Below are 12,170 nucleotides of genomic sequence, written 5' to 3'. Positions count from 1 at the left end.
TGTTGAACATGGGCCAGGGGACAAATGGAAAGAGGAAAAGTTACTATAATATTCAATGCACATATATGAAAATGAAAGCAGGTAATTTAAAAAGATGGGTAGAGTTAGGAGAGATGGGTGACACTGATCAAATTGCAATGAACTCACTAAGTAATGTGTCAAATTAAAATCCCTGTATACAACTACATAAAGACAGTTTAAAAATATATATATATATATCTTTGGGCTGGAAGTTTGGCCTAGTGGTGGAGTGCTTGCCTAGCATGCACGAAGATCCAGGTTTGATGCCTCGGTACCACATACATAGAAAAAAGCCAAAAGTGGTGCTGAGACTAAAGTGGTAGAGCTCTAGCCTTGAGAAAGTCAAGGGACAGTGCTCAGGCCCTGAGCTCAAGCCCAGGACTGGAAAAGAATATATGTAGGGAAAATCATTATATATGAGGTAAAAGAAAGCAAATTTTGTCTTTCTGTGCCTCTCTTCTCTCTCCTCACTTCTTCCTTCCTCCTCATCCCTTCTATAGTTTCACACACACACACACACACACACACACACACACACACACACACTCATGGCTTTCTACTTTCAAAATGTCAAAGACCATTCATACTGTTTCAGCATTCTCAGTGACAGCTTGCTGTAAGCTATTTCCTATGAGTGTCACTGCACCACCGCTTGCTGGAAGAGATGGAATAACCTCTCCTAGAGGTCACTGTAATGGGGCATTTTGGAAATCAGAGCTCTTGCCAGACTACTGAAGTGAAGCTTGCAGAGAGAAATGAATCTGTTCTGGTAGTTTGGTTTCCCTCTTTGAAGTGAGTTGATAACACATTGGCTTGACAGAAAGCCTACATGTTCATAAATTATAAAGGCATAATTTCTTTTCAACTCAACTGCTTTCAGAGGCAGTGGAGATATGGCATTGAACTAAAATATGCAGTTAAAGTCAGTCTAATGAATCAATTTGTACAGCTTTTGATAATAGATTTTCAGGTCAAATGAAGACAGAAGGAAAGAAGCAGTACACAGGCAAATTGTCTCAATTTAAGCTTCATATGACGGTGAACAGATGGAAAAATCTGAATTATCATTAAAATTTGAAAATATGGGCAACAAAATGCATGCATGTGATACACTTATATATGTGCATACAGACAGAAAGAACTTAGGTTCTTCATTACATCTGATTTTTAAATTGCAATATCATTGATATATTAAAAATAACAGTTAACTCTTGAGGTTCCATAAATTAAAAAAATTATTATAGCAAGTTGACAGTGCACCTCAAGCATGGATCATTAAAAAATCAATTAGTTTAGATTCATCAAAATTAAAACTTTTGTTAGTCTCTGTGGAAAAGGAAAAAGATGAGCAATAGCAGATATGATTGCAAACTACATATCTGACAAAGTATATCTGAAGGATATAAAGAATCATCCAAAACTCAATAGACACTTTACTGAAGAGAATATAAAAGTGATGATTAGATGAACAGGTACTTATTCAAATATCTAGCCATTGAGAAAAAGGGAACTTAAAAATGTAGTGTGATATCTGTACTTCTAACAATAGTTAAAATAAGTACTAAAACTATTAAGTTATGCCAAGCATATGGATAAAATGAATCTATGGTACATGGGGTGTGGGAATGCAAAATGATACTGTCTCTCCACAAAATATATTTCTCATCTTTTAAAAATAGTGAAATGATGCATAGTTATCATTAAACTATACAATCACACTCTCTATAATTTATCCTGAATAAATGGACATAGGCATCTGTACATCAAGCTGAATGGTTTAATTCCTAATGGTCTAAACCTAGAAATAGCCAGAATGTGCTAGAATTAGTGGCAATGAACCACATTTTTTAATCCATTGCATGAAACTTGTTTCAACAATAAAAATGAACAGACCATTGATTACCAATTTAAATGAATTTACAGTGGGTGAAGAAAATTTTTTTAAAAAGTAGAAAGGTTTCCATGTTGAAGGATGTTCTTTGTTTAAAATTTTCAGTAGAGATGGAGAAAGAATGTTCAGAATTAGGTATAATTCATCAAGGATATAAGGCTATCAAGGTGTAGCAAGGAAAAGATTATTTTTGAACCCTTTTTTCAATGCAAGATTTAATGCCCTCACATTTGAGCCATTAGCCACAGCCAAGCTTTTGGCTACTTGTTAGGAAGACTGAATTTCAGACTCTCTTGTTTAAGCCAGTCTTGAGAACCAGTTCTCTGTATCTCAGCTGTTTGAGTAGCTACAATTATGGATGTGAGAGACATTATTTTGGGAAGAAATGTGTCTGAATCTCAACTACAGTATGATACAGGAGGACTCAAAATATCCACAGTTGTTGAAATGGCATGATGCTCATACATAGGGTATCATGTGAATTTCCAGCTGTGACCCAAGGCCGATGGGGGGAAAAAAACGAATTGAGGGATATTAAGGCACTTAGTTATCTGTACTAATTCCTATGTATATATATAAATATTTCAAAATAAAGAGCTTAAAACTTAGATCAAAATATTGAAGAATTTTTAACTAAGAAGAAAAGCTTCCAAAAAAGCACAAATATCTCAAATTACTTTACAAAAGATTATAGTTGTCAATGAGAAAAATTTTTGTCAACAAAGACCATTCCTGTGGGGTAACAGTGTCTCAAGGCTATAATCATAGCAACTCAAGAGGCTCAGAGCTGAGAACCAGGGTTTGAAGTCAGCCCCTGTAAATAAATCCAAGAGATTACTATCTCTAATATGTAAAACGTTTTTTACTCATTAGTAATCAAAGAAATGGTCTGTATAACAGATAGACTTCTACTTTTTATTATTCAATTAGTATTTAATTTCTAGGACTGAAACATTATATTTTTTCTTTTTCTTGTTCACCTATTCATGGTATCTGCCCAGAGGCTCCTGACTCTCTCCATCTTTAAAATCTGGTCTCTGTTTTTTCAGTAGGTTTCATTATTGATAATCTTCACTGAGTTTAAGAAATTAGGTGATGTATTTAATTATAAAATTGAAGTAATTTGAAAGACATATTGTATAAGTTCATTCTTTGTGAACGATTTTGCAAATATTTTGAATCACATGTGCGAACATTTCATATGTATTGATTTAATTTTGTTTTATTACTGGCGATCAGGATTGAAATTAGAATTTAGGACATTCTGTTACTTTAGCTACATCCCAGCCATTTTTGCTTTATTAACTTGTCTTTTCAAATAAGGTCTTGCCTTTTTGTCAAGGTCAACTGCTGTCTTTCTACTTATTGATTCTGTTCAACTGGGATTACAACTATGGACCACAATACACAATTTATTGGTTGACATAGGATCTGGCTCCCCTTTTTTTCTTTCAAAGCTGCACTTCACACAAGATTCTCCTAATTGTTACCTCTTGTATAGTAAAATTATAAAGGTGCAACACAATTTCCATCTATATGTGCTTTTCCATCTAATGTGCTTTCATATTTTTAACTTCTTTTCTGGAATTTATTTATTACTGTCTTCTACAAAGTATATTAGGCATATTCCACTGTATTTGTTCTTATACTATTTCCAAGATGTTTAGTAATTTTGTTAGAATTATTTTATCTTATATTTCATATCTATGCTCTCACAGTTCATTCTCTGTCACTTTTAGCATTTTTCTACATCGGTGAAATTTCAACTTTGGAGTTAAAAAATTGCAGAAGAACTTTGTTTGCATGAGGTTATCTTATATTGTTACAGTATCTCACTTTGTTATCTGATATATCAGATATATTTATATTTAGTTATTTGAAATTGGATAGGGAAAGGGGGAAAACAAGATGAGGGGTGGTGGGGTGGGAAATGGGGACCAAGACATGTGAAAGGGTATAAATGTATGTGAATTAATGCACCTACTATCTGGCAAATATCATGTAACCCTTCTATTAATTACAATAAAAATATATGAAAAAAAGAATTACCTTTTTTTTTCTTTCTGCAGCCAATAGAGATTGGTAAGCCCAGAAATAATTGTCATGAAGAATCAGATCATTGTCTGATCTCATTCTCTAAAGCTCCACAAGCCACCTGAAAGTTTTTGGTGCATAATCCCCCACTATCAAACTATGTACACTCCCTGCATTTTGAAACAAATGCATAATTCTCCATACATCTTTTGGCAGAATCTGATTCACGTTCCTCCAAAGTTAGATTCAGTCACCTTCAAGTATTTCCGTTTGACCTTCTGGGCATTTTGCTCCCTAACTTCAAAAACTGTGCCACCCCCAAACAACTTACTTCTACTTAATGTATGATTAAATTTTTTAGTACAATGTTTGATGTTTATAAGCAAGAAATGTTATCATTATTTTTTTTTCATTTTTATAAAATTTCTAATGTTGTAAGAAACATCCCAAACCCAACTTTTGTTGGGATTTAGAAATTAAGTTTCTCAACTTCTTTCCTATCTGTACCCTTTGGTCTGACCTATTTTCTTCTACAATCTCTAATATCAACTTTTTGGGGGCAGAAAAGGAGAATTTAGTTTAGCCTCTTGTACGGAAAGCAAATTGGTCCCCAAAACAAGAATTTCCTTTTGGACAAATTCCAAAACTCAGTAGACCACTTTGTTGCTGTTCTGTTCCATGAATAAAGTGATAAGCAGCTTCTCCAGAAGTCATCCAAGGACAAGCCATATAGTCTGGAATCTGGGCCTGGATCATCTATGCAGATCTATGCACACATATGAGTGACCATGCATCCTCTACCCTCAATTCTCCACATTTGACCAGAAATCAATATGTGTACTTAAGAAAACAGCTGTATATGTATGGCAGTTCTATATTCCCATGGGCTCCTTTTGGTTCTCTGCCTTTAATCATATCTCTTCATTTGGTGTATAAGAACAACTGGCTAGCAAAATGTCAATGGCTCACTCCTGTAATCCTAGTTACTCAGGAGACTGAGAAACAAGGATCATGATTCAAAGCCAGCCAGAGCACAAAAGTCGATGAGACACATCTCCAATTAACCACCAAAAAAACCAAAAGTGGCACTGTGGTTCAAGTGATAGAGCAGTAGCCTTGAGCTGAGGAACTTGGGGACAGTACCCAGGCCCAGAATTCAAGAAACACAAGGAGGAAAAAAAGAAAAATTGACCCAATCTAAACTGATTGAGAGTGCTGAACTTTGGGCCTGGGGTCATAAAACTAGTTTCAGCATCATCCATTCATTATATTTATAGTAAAAATAATTTCCCCTGTATATGTAGATAATTTTTGTAGACAAATGGATTAATTAAAGCCAAGCATTTTTTGCTTCTTTTATGCCATCTAAAATAAGGTTTCTGCAGGACAATGAGTTTGCAATGTCATGCTTGCCATGAGTATAAAAAATACAACAAAAAGATATATTCTTCCATTTACAAAATGGTGTAGTATAGAATAAAGCAAAACAGGCTAAAAATTACACTGTGATAGTTCCTGCTCATTGTTGATAAAACTACTCTAAAACAAAATGCAAAATAATATTACAAGTTAATACCCCTGTGCATTATCTGAGAAAGCAAACCTATTATATGAAAAGTCTGTATTTCTGCATGCTGAGTGAATTTACCAGTAAAATGTTGTCATCATGCTCTATTGCAAGGATAAAGACATTAGCATTATGTATTGAAATCAAATCAATGGTCAATATAGATTAAATATTGATGGAAGTTGACACACAGTATATTTGTGTTATCTTTCCACCTCTGTTACTGCTACCCATTCCTCATACCTTATAAAGCTTTGAGCATAAGTTTCAAGTGAATAAAAAAAAGCTTAAGGCCGAAGGGTGAAAAACCAATATTGGAATTAGAAGCAGTATTAAAAACAGTGATTTAGTGAGCTGATTCATAGAGCATTATGTATCCGACAGCAAGAAACATGACAGAACATAGCCTACACCGAAAAAAACCCAAGTATTTCCAGATATCCCAGACTGCTTGTGAATATCTTTTTGCCAGTCTTGGGCTTGAGCTCAGGGCCTGAGCACTGTCCTTGGACTTTCTCGAGGCTAGAGCTCTACCACTTGAGCCTCAGCACCACTTCTGACTTTTTTCTATGCATGTGGTACCGAGGAATCGAACCCAGGTTTTCATCCATGCTAGGAAAGCACTCTACCACTAGGTCAAACTCCTGGCCATAAATGAGATTTTTTTAAAAGGGAAATATAGAAAAGAGAGAAGGTAGGAGAGATCTTGCTCTTCAGGCCTTGTAATCATTGATTTGCATGTTTCCATGAACATTGTTTTCATATGGGATACAGCATATGAGACTCATGTTATCTTGCACATATTTGAGTAATTCTATTAATTGCTAAAATAAGTTTGGTAACTTGAAGCAGAATATATAGATTCATTTTTAGTGCTTATCTTTATGTTATTTTTACTTTTAATTAACAAGTACACATATAGTCCTAAGTAAACAATTTAATTTAGTATTTCACAATACTGTAAGTGATGGCTGGGGAAAACATTGAAAGAAGTGATACAGCTACTTAAGTGTATAGCTACTTAAACATAATAAAAAAGATAGTAAAAGAAAATAGAACAAGGCCTAGTGATAGAGTGCTTGCCTAGTATTAACAAAGACCGAGATTTGATTCCTTGGTACCACATACACAGAAAAAAGCCAGAAATGATACTGTGGTTCAAGTGGTAGAGTGCTATCCTTCAGAAACCCCAAGGACAGTGCCCAGGTTCTGAGTTCAAGACCTGTGATGGGCAAAAGAAAGAAAAAAGAAAAGAAAACAGAATTGGGCAATAGCAAATTAGACTAATAGATTTCAAACTTATCAACTGGATGAAGTTAAGGGACAAGATTTATAAGAAAAAAGATTTTAAATTTTAATTAATTGAGCACTTCAGTGTTCCTATGTTTAATATAATGTAGGCATGTACATGATCTTTAACATATACTCAGTTTTTGTCAGAATGTTAATATATGTGAATGTACTTTGCATTCTCAATTTAAGCAAATAAATATGCATCTAAACCTTATCTCACTTGAATACCATTTATACCTCAAATACTTAAAATTTAGGACTTGTGGTTTCTAAGTTGATGCTCCATTTATCCTTGTATTTTCTGCTTTGGCATCCACAAGAATTTGAATATGAATATGCCTTTCTCTTTATCCATATTGTGTGCATTCCAAATACATTTGCTCTTCAGAATGTAAGTTCAAGACGATGAAGGTAGAACACCAACATCTTAATTGTGAGTGTAGAAGTATTTTTTTTCCAGAAATTTTGAAATCCCCTCATTACCCTTACTTACAGACATAAAATGGACCAAGGGCTAAACTTATTTGCACAGCTTTATTCAACAGTCAGGGAAAGTATTTGTAACCAATTATTCTGTTTAAGGTTTCACAGATCAAGATGCATTATATTCAGAAACTGCTTTTTCAAATGACATCTCTCTTGTACCATTACTTAGTATAATAGAAAAAAAACCTTTAAAAGTACTCAAGAAATCCATGTATTCAAAATATCCTGGGATCAAAAACTAAGAAGAAAGGGCATGTACTTGGATGAGTCTTTATTTACTTTCTGCAGTAACCAGGGAGATTATTGAAAATTGTTCATTTCCGATTTGGTCATTGCTTTTCCTAATTTCTTTTGAAATATTTTAAGAAATTATTTAAATTTCCAGACTTCTTTATCAAACCTAAGGCATCATTCCCTATTGAAGCTAATTTGCATTTTCTTGGTACAACAAAAACAACTGAATAGGTATTTTCAGGTTTGTTATGAAAAATCACCAATCTGCCTACTAGAAAATAAGATGCTTGGGCCTTCATACTATGCATGGATTTGGGTGTATCTAACAATAACATCAACCAAGTTCACTGCTCGTTCAAGTAACGGGGCCCCCTGAAATAAAATTGACCTGCAAATACAAAATTGGCATAGTTTTAGGTTCATTTTATTTAATAGAGTTAAGTTGTAGATGTCTCTTTGTCTAGTATGTACAATATGTAACTCCTTTCCAAACAATCAGTCCACTCAATGTCTCATCAGTTATCATCTATACTTTTAGCACATGTTCTGCGTCTCCCTGTAGTACCGTGGAAACATAATTTTAGTCAGGGATCTTTCTGTATATAAACTATTTTCTACACTTTATATGAAATTATTCTTACCAATTGTTCCCTCTGCATACTTCCTTACTATTTTCTGCATTGTTAGTAGTAGATGGCATAAAATATTATATGGTAAAACTGTTTAAATGATACTTACTAGGAAATATTCTCATATATAAAGTCTATATGAATCTAAAATTTGAAGTCATTGGCAAGTTATTTTATCAAATTTAGCATCAAACACACAACACCCTTTATAACAACAATTTTCCAAATGGAGGAATGTCATAATTTGAATGAGTATTATCCTTCATGCTGATAGGTGAAATTAATGAAATAATTAAAAAGCCATAAGATGCAAATGAAGAGTGTCAGAAGACACCAACAAGATGGAAAAAATATTATTGGTATGATAATGTGACTACCACAATAAAAATACCTTTCTCCAATGTCAAGTTGCATTCATAGAGCTGAAAACTATTTTCCAGGTAGTTAGTATAATTTGTTTAATATTCTGGTGCCAACCAACATTATGATACAACATGATTTCCATTTTCTCTTAAAGAAATCCAGCCATATAACCACATATAGGAAATTTCTGAAGAAATTCCATAATTCTGCCATATTTTCTGTGAAGATACCTTCAGATATAAAAGCTGAGATATCAGCAAATAAGGCAATACCAAGTACATGGTCACAATACCATGATAGGAATGATTGTTTCCTTTTAGAAAAGTCCCATTATAATGCATCCGTATTATTACATAACATTCCTTACTATTATACATAGCCACTGTTTTTTAAGTTTCCTAGTATTAATACTTAATAGAAAACTACAAGATAAAGATGCAGAACCATCAAATTTTAGAGTAGTAATATTTAGAGAGGGAAACAAGTTTTATTCAGAAAATTTTCAGTTAAATATTCCCATCACCCCAAAGTACTAATTATCTCCCAAACATGTTATTGACTTTGGAAAATTTTCAGAAAGACATACTTACCCTTTAATGAGAATATATTCTATGTTAAGAAGAGATTTTTCCAGCAGGAAACAATAGGGTTTCTGATATCCTTACATTAATGACAAGGGAAATGAATAGTTCTGTGGTATTAGGAAACTACAAAGAAAGAACCAGAGGTGGTACAAATCTTTGTTGTATTAGTCCAGTTCCCATTCTTTTATGAACCTTTTCTTTTTCTTCTCTGGTTTGAATTCTCTTGAGTACCACTACTGCTTTCCACCATGAGAGGCCATATAAACTACGTGTGTTTGATTTAAACTTTTCCTTTATTTACTCCACTTCTGCCATTCCTGGGCCTTGAGCTCATGGCCTGAAAACTGTCCTTGAACTTTCTCAAGGCTAGAACTCTATCACTTGAGCCACAGCACCACCTCTGGCTTTTTTCTATGTATGTGGTGCATGCTAGGCAAGCACTCTACGACTAGGTCACACTCCAGCCATATTTATTCCATTTTGGATGAAATATTAATTGCCAGTTAAATTCTGTAGCTTAAAGTATACAGAAAATATGAAGCCAATTAGATAATGTAAGTGACTAAAGTTCTAAAACATTCATTAATTTGCAACTCTAATTTATTAGGCCAAGAAGTAAGAATTGCCATCAACAATGGAAATTCTCTCCAATCCATGTCTAGACAAGAAATATGTGATTGTTGTTTTTAATGTACCCTATCATTTCTCATCTCCTTTGTTGTCCCTTGATTATTCTCATATTGTTACAGTATCTTACCTTGTTATCTGGTACATTATATACATGTTTAGTTGAAATAGGATAGGGTCGATGAGAAAACAAGATGAAGGTAAGGAGTTGGGGGAGAAAATGGGGACAAAAATCATGAGAAGGGATATCAATGTTTGTGAGTAATGTACCTTCTATCTGGCAAATATAATGTAGCCTTTCTATTAATTACAATAAAAATATATTAATAAAGGAAAAAAGAAAACAATTTTCTTCTTTATTTCAGTGAGATCCAGTCTGGAAAACAGTATACAAGATATGGATTTGTTGAAAAACTGAATAAAAGAAGCACTTTTCTGAAATTATGATCTACACACATTTATTAAAACTTGGGAAAAGATCATTTTTTTATTCTTTCTACACACACAGGTTCACTTTTACATCTTAAGAATGTGGTTGTTGGGGCTAAGAGTTTGGTCTAGTAGTTGAGTGATTGGCTATCATGGACACAGACCCAGATTTCATTCCTTGGTACCACAAACATAGAAAAAGCTGTAAGTGGTGCTGTGGTTCAAGTGGCAGAGCTCTAGCATTGAGAAAGCCCAAGGACAATGCTCAGGCCTGAAAAAAAGAAAGAAAAGAAAGTGTTTTTTTTAACATACAATGTGAAGTTATTTCTTTACTCCTTTTTAAAGTTATCACTTTATGGATTAGACCCTGTTGGTGTTGATTCTGCACCTGGTATATTGTACATACATTTATTTGTTTATTTGAATTAAGGAAGGGAAGGGGAAAAAAAGATGATGAGACAAAGGACAAAAGGTAATCCAATGCAACAGTGATATTCACAAGACAATATATTAGAAATGAACTTTACAACTTGGGAGGGAGGGGAGAAGCAATGTTCAAGAAGTAATGCACTCACTATGTTACAAATGTAACTGTCAGCCCTCCATATATTACCATGGCAATACAATACAATAAAAAAACAAGGGTGAGAGTGGCATAGCTTTTATCCTTTCTTTCCTTTTTATTATTATCTAGGTATTGTATAGAGGGATTACAGTTAAATTCACCAGATAGTAGATGCATTACTTCTCACACATTGATGCCCCTTCTTATGGTTTTGTCCCCATCTCCCTTCCTCACCTCCTTCCAAACATCTTTTCTCCCTCTATCCTTTCTTACTTCAGATAAACAAATAAACACATACAATAAAAAGTTAGATAAATACAGTAACAATATGAGATTAACCAAAGGACAACAAAGGAGAAGATAAATAACAGAGTACATTAAGAACAACAATCACTCAGGATAAAGTTCTTGTTTCCATATCCTGGAGATCCTTTCATTTAGTCTCATTCTATATGACCTGATGTACCTAGGTTTTGAGCTATTATAATCCTCTGTTCAGAGAGTCCTAGATGTGTAGTAATTATTACAAATGAGGGAAACCAATGAGCCTGTGTTCCTTTGGGTTTGGCTTACTATCCTTTTAAAGCATGAGTGGTTGCATCATTGAGATGTTTGAGGCAAGACTTAACTTAGCATGCCTTTCAAAATAAAGAACTCAAGAGGTCTCCTAAAGTTGAGCTGTGTCTCAGCTCTGAGTATACAATATCAGCGTGCTGGTGAGTCTTGACCTTCTGAAAGGACCAGCCATGAAAAAGCAGTGGAAGAAAGATTGTGCAACTATCTTAAAGAAATGAGAATGTTTCAATCACCATGTGAGGAAAACAATCCAGAATGCCACCACAGCAAGTGCCATGTTGTTTTACCCAGATACCTTTTTTCTCTTCTTCCAGTCTAGGGGATTGAACTCAGGGCCTGAGTACTGTCCTTAGGCTTTCTCAAGGCAAGAGCTCTACCACTTGATCCACAGCTCCACTTTCAGTTTGTTCTATGTATGTGGTATTGAGGAATCGAACCCGGGCCTTTGTATATGCAGACAAGCACTCTACCTTTAGGCCACGCTCCCGACCCCCAGATTCCTTTCCAATGAATGAAAATCAATTACTACCCAGTGGAACTGGCTTTGCCAAAGGTTCTGCCAATGATTGCTACTACCATATTAAAAAAAAATCCGGTCATCTCATCTCAACATGGGACAGGAAGGACTTTCTGTGGAGTCAGCTAATGTTTTCCATTTCCTTCCCTACCACTAGTGCTTAAAAGCAATTTTAATAAGCTGCAAGAATATTTGCTCTCTTTGGCCGGGAGTTTGGCCTAGTGGTAGAGTGCTTGCCGAGCATGCATGAAGACCTGGGTTTGATTCCTCGATACCACACACATAGAAAAAAAGCCAGAAATGGTGCTGTGGCTCAAGTGGTAGAGTGCTAGCCTTGAGAAAACCCAAGGACAG

The 12,170-nt window shown here is 34.5% G+C and overlaps 1 long non-coding RNA gene across 1 annotated transcript in view; it reads left to right on the top strand.

Moving 5' to 3' along the window:
• LOC150065491 (uncharacterized) overlaps window positions 1–7,425 on the top strand; it is a 95,862-nt gene extending 88,437 nt beyond the window's left edge. Inside the window, exon 4 of the long non-coding RNA XR_016534780.1 lies at window positions 7,389–7,425. This is a non-coding gene — a long non-coding RNA (uncharacterized LOC150065491). The remainder of the gene's footprint in view (window positions 1–7,388) is intronic.
• Window positions 7,426–12,170: the final 4,745 nt, after the last annotated feature.

Source organism: Megascapheus bottae, chromosome 3 (assembly GCF_031878675.1).
Source record: "Megascapheus bottae isolate mThoBot1 chromosome 3, mThoBot2.hap1, whole genome shotgun sequence".
NCBI classification, from domain to species: Eukaryota; Metazoa; Chordata; class Mammalia; order Rodentia; family Geomyidae; genus Megascapheus; species Megascapheus bottae.
The sequence above is the reverse complement of the archived record's forward strand: the minus strand, read 5'-3'. Positions and strand labels throughout refer to the sequence as shown.